The 12,372-nt window shown below is 33.9% G+C and overlaps 1 protein-coding gene across 1 annotated transcript in view; it reads left to right on the forward strand.

The window, feature by feature from the left end:
* RasGAP1 (Ras GTPase activating protein 1) overlaps nucleotides 1-12,372 on the forward strand; it is a 105,999-nt gene that overhangs the window by 57,864 nt on the left and 35,763 nt on the right. The gene's annotated exons all lie outside the window — the stretch shown is intronic.

Raw genomic sequence — 12,372 nt, forward strand, 5'->3', positions numbered from 1 at the left:
AAATTTGGTGAAGATATCTCAATATTTACTCAAGTTGTCGTGTTAGCGGACAGACGGACGGACGGACATGGCTCAATCAAATTTTTTTTCGATACTGATGATTTTGTTGTATGGAAGTCTATATCTATCTCGATTCCTTTATACCTGTACAACCAACAATTACACAATCAAAGTTAATATACTCTGTGTGCAAAGCACTCTGAGTATAAATATTAGTTATTATGAGAAACCGAACCGATTCACTTTACTTGTTGGTATAGCTATTTTCACGACTGGCATTCACTAGTAAGTAGAATGAGTAGGCGTAATAAATTCGATTAGTGTATGCTTGGGTTGCGAAACAAAATGTAAAATGCGGAATTTACATATTTACGAAGGTGTGGACTACGAAGTATGTAAATAATTAATCAATTATCTTAACAATTATAATAGTATAAAATACTATTACAAATTTTTTGGACTATTCGAGAACCATCAATCATATTTATATTTCCTATATTGATTTTCTTATATCTTGATTATAACAATACGCATAGATATAATTAATCAAATATTAGGTATATCTCTTCCTCTTATCTTAGAATTCGTTTAAAGAACAGCTTAACTCAGAATTTGATTCATTGTTAAGTACTGCGTTTGAAAAAATTGTCCATCACTAAATACGAAACACTTTCTAAACCAGTAGGCCGATTTTAAAAGTAAATGTCATATTTACATGTTTATTTAGTTGCAATTTTTGTTATATGTTTAAACTTTTTCATTTATTTTTATTTTGTAAAATTTTTTAATTTTTCGGGCACCACTTTCCATTAACGATTTTATTGTACTATTTCCTACTTTTTGGGTTGCAGAACGCCATTTCTTCCGAAAATCTTCAGCGTTCCGGGCCGCTTTCTTTCTCACCTTGATTTCCATTTTTACCAAAGCCCAGTATCTTTCGATTGGTCTCAGTTCTGAGCAGTTCGGCGGATTTGCATCTAATCTAAAATCACATTATTTTTGAGCACCATTCCAAAGACAATTTGCTGTAACGGCATGAGGCTAGGTCCGGACGACAGAAGGCTGAAATCTTATGCTGTCTTAGGAAAGGTTTCAGCCTTTTCTCCAAGCACTCTTTAACATACTTTTGTGTGTGTATGCTTCCCGTTGTGGCAAAAATTGCCTCTTTCGCCACAGCTGCATATTGCCTGCCAAACCAGAAAATTTTGGGAAAATTTTGACTGTCTTTTTGTTTTGTACTTTACATCCACATTACCCCGCGAGTCTGCAGTGTAAAAGGAAGCTGTGAAAAATCGGATAAAACATAAGCAGCCCAATTCTAAACGAAAATTCCGTGCGAGTTTTCTCCCTTCTCCCATTCCTCGTATTCTAAATAAAAATTCCTTGTGAGTTTTTTCACTTCTCCCTTTCCTCCTATTCTGAACAATGTTCGAAAAAGCGGAAACTGGTTATGGGAGAAAAGTAGGTATTATGAATGTGAGGGGGAGGGAGATTTCTCTGCCATTTCATAGGAGTTTTTTCACTTGTTAAATTAAAGGGAATGTATCAAAATAGTTAAAGGAAATTGGTTATTTTAAGAAAGAACACTTATTTGTACAAATTTGTGCTAAAAGATGTATTTATATTCTACCACAATATTCTCACTTCTAATACAACAACAACTACAACCACAATATTCTTTATTTTAAGTTGAAAATTATATCATAAGCAACGGTAGAGCTCTTGGTATACAAATTTGATGCAGCCATCCAGAAATTGCGCAAGGATTTTTTAATAAGGCTTAAATAGATTTTGGCATATGATGAAGGATGAATTCAACTCAACTTGGCCGCCAGAAAATTGCTTTGCTAAATGAAAGCAGGCAACTCCGGCAGATTTGTGTTATGCGGCCGTCTTCTTCTTATGTTCCGCTGTTGATGTTGCTGTGGCACCAATTCATTACTCATTTCAGTGAATACCACATGAAATGCAATAAATACTGTGCAATGTTTATATTTTATTTCTTAATTTCCAACAAATTTGCAACAATAATTAAACTTTTCAAATTTTTAAACAAAATAAGAAATGTGCAACAAAATTTCAATTGACAAAACAGCTGACTTCGAAAATTCGAAATTCCTATTGCCCAATTATTGTTCTCCCTAGGAGAACAGAATTGGAGGAATTTTTCCGCGGGAATAAAAAAATCCGCGAGAACAAAACTCCGCGAGAATATTTAGAATTGGTCTGAAGTTTCGTCGTCCATAATACAGCAACTGCACTTTTTAAAAAAAAAATTTGTTATTAATTTTTTGGAACGTTGTTTTGCTTCAATGTTCTTTACAGCATTTCTGTCTGGAACTTTTTGAACTTTAAATATCTTGAGACCAGCCTCCTTTTTAGCTTTGCGAAACAAAAACTCGGAACATTCCAGTTTCTGCGCCAATCTTCTGCCCAAAATACTGGGGTTTCTCCGTAAACTGGTTATAATTTTATTCTTCTTATTTTAGTCACTGATTCCTTTCTTTCTGCTAGAACCAGGCTTTCGAGTGACAGCCAACTCCCCTTTAAAGCTTTATAAAACTCTTGACACAGTTTTTGGGCACACTTTTACATCCTTCGCAATGTTTTTGAAAGTCCACAGCATACCGGAAAAAAATAATTTAACTACATCAACTTGGAAAAGAGTTAATTGATTAAATAAAGGTGACAATTTTTTCAAACGCAGACCTTAGCATACATGTAATATATTCACGGTCGAGAAGAATTGAGAAACATTTCGGAGGAAAAGGCGCACCTCGCCCGAGTTCTAAGTTCGCGTGTAACCGAACATTACATACTCAGCTGCCAAATTACAGCTTGCAAAACTTGTAAATTACCTCCTATTAAAAGTGGGCGGTGCCACGTCCATTGTCCAAATTTTTTACTAATTTTCTATTCTGCGTCATAACCCAACTACCAAGTTTCATCGCTTTGGTAATGAATTATCCCACTGTTTCGGTTTTTGGAAATTTTCGATATCGGAAAAGTGGGCGTGGTTATAGTACGATTTCGTTAATTTTAAATAGCGAGCTGAGATGAGTGCCCAGGAACTTACATACCAAATTTCATTAAGATGCCTCAAAATTTACTCAAGTTATCGTGTTTACGGACGGACGGCCGGACATGGCTAAATGAATTTCTTTTCCTTTCTCCCAGATCATTTTGATATATAGAAGTCTATATCTATCTCGATTAGTTTATGCCGTCACGGGATACCGTTATGCGAACAAAATTAATATACTATGTGAGATCTGCTCAGCTGAGTATAAAATAAAAAAATTTTTAAGCACTTCCTTTATATAAAATGGACAAAAATCAGCGAAAAATGTCTCCTTATATAAAGATATATTCTTGCAAACCTTTGATTTTTAAATTTTGATATAGAAATTGCAAAAATATTTATGAGAAGTAAAAACATAAAAGTGGAGCGCACATTACTTGGATTGGAAAGTTGGTAAGAAAGGAGATATTATTAGTAAATCAATATTTTTTATTTTATTTTTATTTTCTCCTTTTCTTACATTTTCTCGTTGTCTTAACCTATTTGTTAAGTTTTACGCTTGTAGCTCAATGAGAACTTACATAAAAATCAATCCCGAAATTCCCTCCGTTCCGTTTGATTTTTCTAAACATCTCAGTCTGTTCGCCCCCTAGCGAAACTTTTTGTATTGTGTCATTGGCTGTCATCTACCTCTGAATTAAGCTCTAAATTTTTAGCCTCTAGCTCAGCGAGATGTTACTTAAAACCCGGTATCAAATTTCCAAATTATTATCTAATTTTTTCGATCCGTGTGCCACCTAACGGAATTTTTTCTCCTTTTTTAAATTTTTTCCCGGTGTCTTAACCTGTTTCTGAGGTTTCATGTTTGTAGCTCAATGAGAAGTTACTTTAAAATCGATCTCAAAACACCAAATTTCCAAATTCTTATCTAAATATTTCGATCCGTGCGCCACCTAACGGAATTTTTTTCTCCTTTTCTTAAATTTTGTCGTCGTCTTATCCTATCTGTGAAGTTTTACAGTTGTAGCTCAATGAGAACTTACATAAAAATCAATTCCAAAATTCCCTCCTTTCGTACGATTTTTCCAAATATCTAATCCCGTGCGCCCCTAGTGAAGTAAGTTTGAAATTTCAAGTCTCTAGCCCATCGAGAAGTTACTTAAAAGCTGGTTTGAAAATTTTCAAATTCTTATCTAATTATTTCGATCCGTGCGCCACGTAACGTATTTTTTTCTTTTCTTGCATTATGACGGTGTTCTAACCTATGTGTAAAGTTTCACGTTTGTAGCGCAATGGGAAGTTACTTAAAAATCGATTGCAACATTTGCATGAAAAGCGGAGAAACATTTAACCGACCTAATATAAAGGAAGTAAAATGCTAATCACTATGTTTGTATGTATGGAGATACATATTCAGACAATCTAAAACTCTTTCATCCAGCTTTTTTGCAATCCCTTCCTTTCGTTATTCTTTACTTTGTAGTTACGTTGTAGCAATGACTTTGACTTTCCGCTTAAAGAACATCGCGACACATTGACTTTTATGTGCACCAAGAATGTCATCATCTCTCCATCGTCAGAGCAATGAATGGCAGGAAGTCACGTTTTCACTTCCTCTGCTAGCGGCTTTTCATTTCTTTTCTTTCATTTTTTTGCGCAGTCGTTTCCTTGCTGATGTTTTTTTATTAATTTGATAATCATAATATGTGCAAAATTTTTATATATGTATGTAATTATATACATATGTATTTAATATTTTTAATATTTTAAATGGTTTGAGAGGGTTTGTTTCGTTATTATTCGGTTTCATCAGTAGTTTTTCGGCATAAAGCCAAATTATAAACCATTCAATTTTGTTATTTTCATTCATCGATTTTTGTGATGGTTCGCATATAATAAGTATATATCTGTACATGGATATGTAGGTAGGTACATATATAAAAAGCGGTTAATGTGCGGCAAACAAGTCAAGGTCGTAAGGCGTGGTAGAATTACATTTTGTTGATGTAAGCAAATAAATGAATGAATGAACGAATTGCTTGTACATATATAAAACATAAAATAGATTGTGGAAGGCGCGGCGAATGAGAGTTCAAAAGAACTTTTATGCAAACATAAATTCGGTTTATATCCATCTATATCTACACTTGTGTATATTTTTATTATTATTATTCTTTATTCAGTCTATCATAACAAAATCTTACAGACTACAAACATAAAGGTATGTACATATGTAGGTAAAGAATTTAAATCATAGAAACTATATATGGGGTATTCCATCCCATTTCGACCAATTTTGAACCCGATCCCTTTAGAATTGGCTGAAAGTTTTTCTTCTTTTTCTAGCTTACGAAAGACGTTTTTCAGAATTTTTTCAAATTTTTTCATCCAACTCAAAAAAGTTATGAATTTAAAAAAAACACGGTTTTTGTTTTCAAAATGCTATAACTTTTTCAAAAATTGACCGTTTGGGATCTTTTTTTTTTTTAAATTTGTTTTTAAATATACTTTTCGGAAAATATATAAAACCATTTTTAAAGTTTTTTTTTGTAATTTTTCAGTTTTTCGAGATTTTTCGAATTTCGCAATTTTTTTTTTCTCATAAAAAACTTCAATGAATTCTGCAATCATCCCCACTAATCCCGGAGTGGGCTGATTTTTTTTATATTTTTTTATTTAATTGAAAAAAAAATTTTTTTAAATAAAATTTTTTTTTATCAATTTTATTTATATAACAAAAAAATTTAAGAAAATGATTTTTAAGTATTCTTTTCTTTATATATTATGGTAATCCGGCCTAATGCTGTTGCTGGACAGCGAAAGCGAGTCATTTTAATCGTGGATTACCATAATATATAAAGAAAAGAATACTTAAAAATCATTTTCTTACATTTTTTTGTTATATAAATAAAGTTGATAAAAAAATTTTTATTTTTGAAAATTTTTTTTTAAATTAAATAAAAAAAAATATAAAAAAAATCGGCCCACTCCGGGATTAGTGGGGATGATTGCAGAATTGATTGAAGTTTTTTATGAGAAAAAAAAAAAAAAAAAAAACAAAAAATTGCGAAATTCGAAAAATCTCGAAAAACTGAAAAATTAAAAAAAAAATTTTAAAAATTTTTTTGTATTTTTTCCGAAAAGTACATTTATAAACAAAAATTTAAAAAAAAAAAAAGATCCCAAACGGTCAATTTTTGAAAAAGTTATAGCATTTTGAAAACAAAAACGGTGTTTTTTTTTTTAAATTCATAACTTTTTTTGAGTTGGATGAAAAAATTTTAAAAATTTCTGAAAAACGTCTTCGTAAGCTAGAAAAAGAAGAAAAACTTTCAGGCAATTCTAAAGGGGTCGGGTTCAAAATTGGTCGAAATGGCATGGAATACCCCATATGTATTATGCTAATAAAGAAATTAATTAATAATTAAATATGCGCGATTTGTTATACATAAAAGGAAGTAATCCTAGAGGCGAACAAAGTTCTTGACATTGCAAAGTCAAGATCTAGCTTCATGTAGATATTATTAAGCTCATTAACAGCTCTAGTAATGGGGGCAAAATTATAGTAATTAGACCTAACTGGCATGGCGTGAAATGGGTAATAAAAACGAAGTATTCTATTAGGAACGTTGAAACGTATTTGCTCAAGCAAAACTGTACAGTCAATAAGTCCATTGATAACATCATAGATAAACATTAAGGACTGTATAGTTCGCCTACTAGCAAAAGATTTCAAGTTTATAAGCAAACATCGGGCATTATATGATGGAAAAGGATCAGCGAAGTGAAGCGGTTGGAAAGCAAAACTAGTAAAACTCCGTTGCACATGCTCAATCCTGTTGGAATGAGAAGCATAAAATGGGTTCCAAATATAGGAGGCGTATTCTAACTTCGATCTAACAAGGAAGGGATTTCCTTGTATAGGGATCTTTAAAATCTTTCGCATAGCGCTTTAGAAATGCTAAATTGGAGTAAGCTTTTGGAATTACTAAGTTCACGTGATTAACAAAGGTGAACCCAGAGTCAAAGAGAACCCCAAGGTCAGAGAATACTTAGACTGTGGACAGCTGATTATTTAGAATCGAGTAACTTGTATTGATTCTATTTTGAATTTTCGACAGGGTCATATGAAAACGTTTATTGATATTGAGAGCCAGATTATTTCTAACACTCCAATCAGTAAGGTTGTTGAGGGCAATTTGTAGCCGACAAACGTCGGCCAAGCAAGTAACTCTGCTAAAAAGCTTCAAGTCATCAGCAAAGAGTAAAAATTGTGCATGATCGAAACAAGACGGGCCAAGAATACTGCTTCGAGGCACTCCGGAGGTGGCCACAAAAGAGTAGGATTTCGTGGTACCGATTTCAACAAACGATAATCTGTTGGTGAGGTATTAGCTCAACCACGTAAGGAAAGCTGAATGGAAGCCTAAACAACCAAGCTTATATAATAGTATATTGTGTGAGACTGTATCAAAGGCTTTTGAGAAATCAGTATAGATTGTGTCCACCTGAAATCCACTCTTAAAGGCTGATATACAATACTCAGAGAACACAGCAAGGTTTGTAACTGTGGGGCGACCACGGAAGAAACCATGTTGATTTGGATCAATTATTTCTTTAACAGCGAAAACTATTTTATCTTTCACAATTTTCTCGAAAAGTAGTTAGTTTAGATATTGGTCGGTAATTTCTGACATCATTTTTATTACCAGATTTGTGAATAAGCGCAATTGAGGCCACCTTCCACTTATGAATGAAAACACCAGAGGAGAGGGAGAGGTTAATTGTGCGGGATAAAGGTTCGGCTAGAGATGAACTACACTTCTTAAGAAAGAAAGAAGACAGGCCATCAAGATCAGTTTTGTGTGACATTTTTAAAGCAGAAGTACCAATACAGATATCTGATTCTGTAACAGATAATTCTCCAAAATTGATAGATGTCGAGTTAATATCATCGAAATATGAAGTATGTGTATTAACCGCATTGCCGGCAAAGTTGAATTTGAAAAAATCCGCAGAAAGATTCACAGTGTCCAACAAACTAGAAGAAAGAACATTATCTAATGTCATACAGTTAGGGATATTTGAACAGCCTTTCCTGGACCGAATGTATTTCCCAAAGGCTTTGGGGTTTGAATAGTTGAAGTATTGATTGCAAGGTTATTAAGTAGCTTCGAGCAAGGGTGTTCAAGAAATTTAGCTTACGAAGCCATATGAGTAAATAAGTAAATAAAATTTACAACAACTATATTATTAATAATTAATCAGACTAAGTATAGTACGGATTACAGATAAATTACAGAAGCATACAAATTGAACAAAATTATATTATAAAATATGTATATGCATTATCAAATCAGTTGTCGGGATGGACTGTGATGCCGAGCAGAGGGAATTGATTATTAGTGCTGTCGGAATGGACGTGATTTCGAGTAGCTGATGTATATTTGACACACAACAAGTAGGGCTGCGATGTGTGGAGGTTGGAAAGGACGTGATTCCAAGCCACCCACCCAAAGCATTGCGTATTTAAGGTAGTCAGCAGATATTTTTTTATTACGTAGAGTGAGTCACACGTATCATTGTTTTTGCAGTGCTTATTGAAGTCAGTACACAGACAACGAAGAGGTTCGTGTATTTCAAAATTCGATCTGCATGTGCTTATATGAAGCGATTGAAAATGTCTAGATTGTGTTAAGGGAACATTAAATAAAATTTCACCGAGCAGAAAAGGGCTATTTACCATCCCTCTAATAAGTTTTACTACAAATAAATCTCGCTACGACTCCGTAACGTAGGGAGCTGAATAAGTTTTAAACGACAGGAGTACAAATATATAATTTTCCATGCAAAAGTATTTCGCTACTAAAGAACTACAAACAAGACGAATCTATACAAGGTAATGGCAAAGCGAATTCAGCCAATTCGCTGTGAAGAATAATGTCAAGTCAAAGGAAAATGTTCATTGATTGCGATTAACTGGCGTTGTGCAAGACGTTGTTTTGAAAAATAATCAAAAAGAAGCAATCAGCTATTGGGGCAACAACACCTGATACTGAATGCGCCTTGACTAAAAATTATTGAAAAACATTTTACGGTAGCAGCGAATGAATGTCGTTCAATTTCTGTACCGTTTGCTTTGAGTGCGCGTTATGACGAAGTCCAGGCAATTCAAAGCATTCTGTGATAACTTTCTATGTTATTTATCGAAATCGATTTCTTTATTGTTGAGAATCAAACGGAGATAAAAAGAATGATGTGGTGAGCTATAAAGAACCATTAAAGCGATTCGTTCGTTTAGAAACCCCGAATTCGTAAATCTAAAGATTCATAGTTCAATATAACCATCGATCTCGCTAAAAATAGATATAACAAGTAAAGGTGTCTAAGTTATAATATTTTACATGAAAGTGGGCGTGGTCTTTAACCGATATCGTCCATTTTACCGAGAAATATTTCCTGCTATAGGGAAAACTGGTGTACCCAATTTTATTACGATCCGTTAATTTATTTTCGAGTTATGGCTCCCGAAACAGAAAATTGCTTAGTCATAAAAGGGGCGGTGACACGCCCATTTTTTTAAATTTAGTTTTTCCTATTTATTGTTATAAATCCACTTGAGAAATGAAATACCATTGATATAAAGCTCTTTTTTGCAAAGATATAGCTTATTTTATTCGTTCACGACCCTTTTACTTTATTTACTAAATAATCAGGCTCTTTGTGTTTTCCAAAATGTTATACATATATAAAAAGTGGGCGTGGTTATCATCTGATTTCGCTCATTTTCAATACCAATCTATTCTGGGCCCAGATAAGCCAAACGTATACCAAATTTGGTGAAGATATCTCAATATTTACTCAAGTTATCGTGTTGACGGACGGACGGACATGGCTCAATCAAATTTTTTTTTCGATACTGATGATTTTGATATATGGAAGTCTATATCTATCTCGATTCCTCTATACCTGTACAACCAACCATTATCCAATCAAAGTTAATATACTCTGTGTGCAAAGCACGCTGAGTATAAAAACCAAGTAGATGTGCCAAACGTGCTTCTGGCTGAACCTCCGTTTCCCTGCAAAAATAAAAGAGAAGCAAAAGAGTTTATCTCTTTCCATTCTCCGTCTCCCTTCTTTTTTTTTAAGATGCTTATATTCAGGGATGCACCTTAACGTTAAGCTAATCGTTTATCAAAAAATTTCCACCGTTTCCGTTGAAACACTTCGAAATATTATCGATAAAGAAATTATCAAGATAAATTGTATCTCGTTTTTAACCGAAACGAAAAGCTTTCGTTAACGTTAAAAACGTTAACGAAAACGTGATACTTTATGTTTGAATTATGCTGGCAATGCTATAGCCATGGTGAAGCCGTAAGGTGGCAACAACGAGCGCACATACACACACAAACTCTATGTAATTTGTTTGTGTAATTCGTTGGTGGTAATGTCAAAAATACTCTGAGAAATGTTCGTACTGTCAAAATTCATGAGAAAAGTTGCAATCAGCTTAGATAATGCTTTCACCTTTAATGACTCCGCCATCAATCAGCTTTGCCAGCATAGTTTGAAATTAATAATCAACATAAACGATTTGATTTCGTTTTGATATGGCAGTAAACGAAACGAAATCATTTCGTTAATTTGACGATCTTAACGTTAATAAACGAAACGAAATGACTTCGTTTCGTTTATTAACGTTGATTATCGTAACGAAATGATATCGTTTCGTTGGTTAAGCATGCCTGCTTATATTCGCTTCGCCTTTATGCATCATGTCAGAACGATACAAGGTGGCAGCACGGAACAGCTGATTATAAACTTTTTTTTATTTGATGTGATGCATCAACTTCCGGCGCAGTACGATTTTGTCATTTGTCCATCGAATTTACAAAACCAAAGTACATGGAGCTTTTCTTTATGTTTGTAGGTATGTCACCATGCTGCCACCTTGTATCGTTCCGCCATGGTATGCATAAAACTTTTCAAGCACTGAGGCTATCACTTTGTATTGTTTTGGTTCGAACATTGATGACTTTAAGAACCGATGACAATACAAAGATTTTATAAATTCAAGGGCGTAGCAGGGGGGTATATAAGCTTTGGTAGTTCGGAGGTGAGTAATAATTTTTTTTTTATTATTTGCTATTTTGGTGGAATGTACGAGGTGTAATCAGAAAATAACGGGCATTTTTTAATTTCGGGGGTTTGGAGAGTCCAATTGCAAAACATTTTTTATAACTTTAATACACATGTCCCTGAAACATTTTCAGCTGAATTCATTGTTTACTTTGTCAGTGACAGCTGCTAAGGTTATACTTGTTTTTATTAGCTCAGCGATTTTCGTTTGTTAAAAAAAATGGATCAAAGGATTTGTATCAGATTTTGCGTAAAGAATGAAATAAAGTGTGCGAAATGTTAACAAAGGCCTACGGTGAGTTTGCAATGAGTAAAAGGCTCGACAAGTGCGGCTTTTCATGGCTTTTGCACCACAATAATGCACCTGCTCACACTTCATTGCTTGTTCGCGAATTTTTGGCCAAAAACAACACTGGAACGATACCCCAGCCTCCATATTCGCCAGACATGGCTCCGTGAGACTTTTCTATTTCCACAAATAAAGAGAACCTTGAAGGGCCGTCGTTTTACAAGCATAGATGAAATTAAAAGCGCATCGCTGAAAGAGGTGAAGGCTATCCCAAAGATCGAGTTTGAGAAATGTTTCGAGGATTGGAAGAAGCGCTGGCACTACATATTTAATGGGCACTATTTTGAAGGCGACAACATTATTGTAGGTGAATAAATAAATATCTTTTTCAAAAAAAGAAAATTCCGGTTATTTTCTGAACACACCTCGTATACTATTTTATGTTTTTCTTTTTTTTAGAAGAACAGGGGGTCAAAGGTGATACAATAATTAGTTTATTCTTGGGCGTAGCTAGTAGTGGGCATGAACAAGCTGCACAATTTTGTCACTGTTTTTCCACATTTGGAACAATCTTTTGTAGCATTAAGTTAATGGCATTATATGATATTAGCATTTCTAGAAGCTCGTTTGGTATCGAACTACTTGGTAAGTTTATTGCGACAGATCTGTTTTGCCTTCCTAAGTAGCCGACACTTGCCGAACTGCTTCGATCGCTGTCCCTCAATTGAAATAGTATGTTTATATACATTAAATCTCTTGGTAAACGATTAGTCGACTAGCTAATCGACTAAGTGCTTGCATTCGACTATTCAAATAGTTTTTTTTTTTTAATTTTTAAAGAGTTCTGCGATTCGACGTTGACAGAGTTATTTTAAACCATGTACAGCTCACATATTTTGGATTTCGCTTCTTTGGC

Source organism: Eurosta solidaginis, chromosome 5, assembly GCF_040869045.1.
Source record: "Eurosta solidaginis isolate ZX-2024a chromosome 5, ASM4086904v1, whole genome shotgun sequence".
Classification (NCBI taxonomy): domain Eukaryota; kingdom Metazoa; phylum Arthropoda; class Insecta; order Diptera; family Tephritidae; genus Eurosta; species Eurosta solidaginis.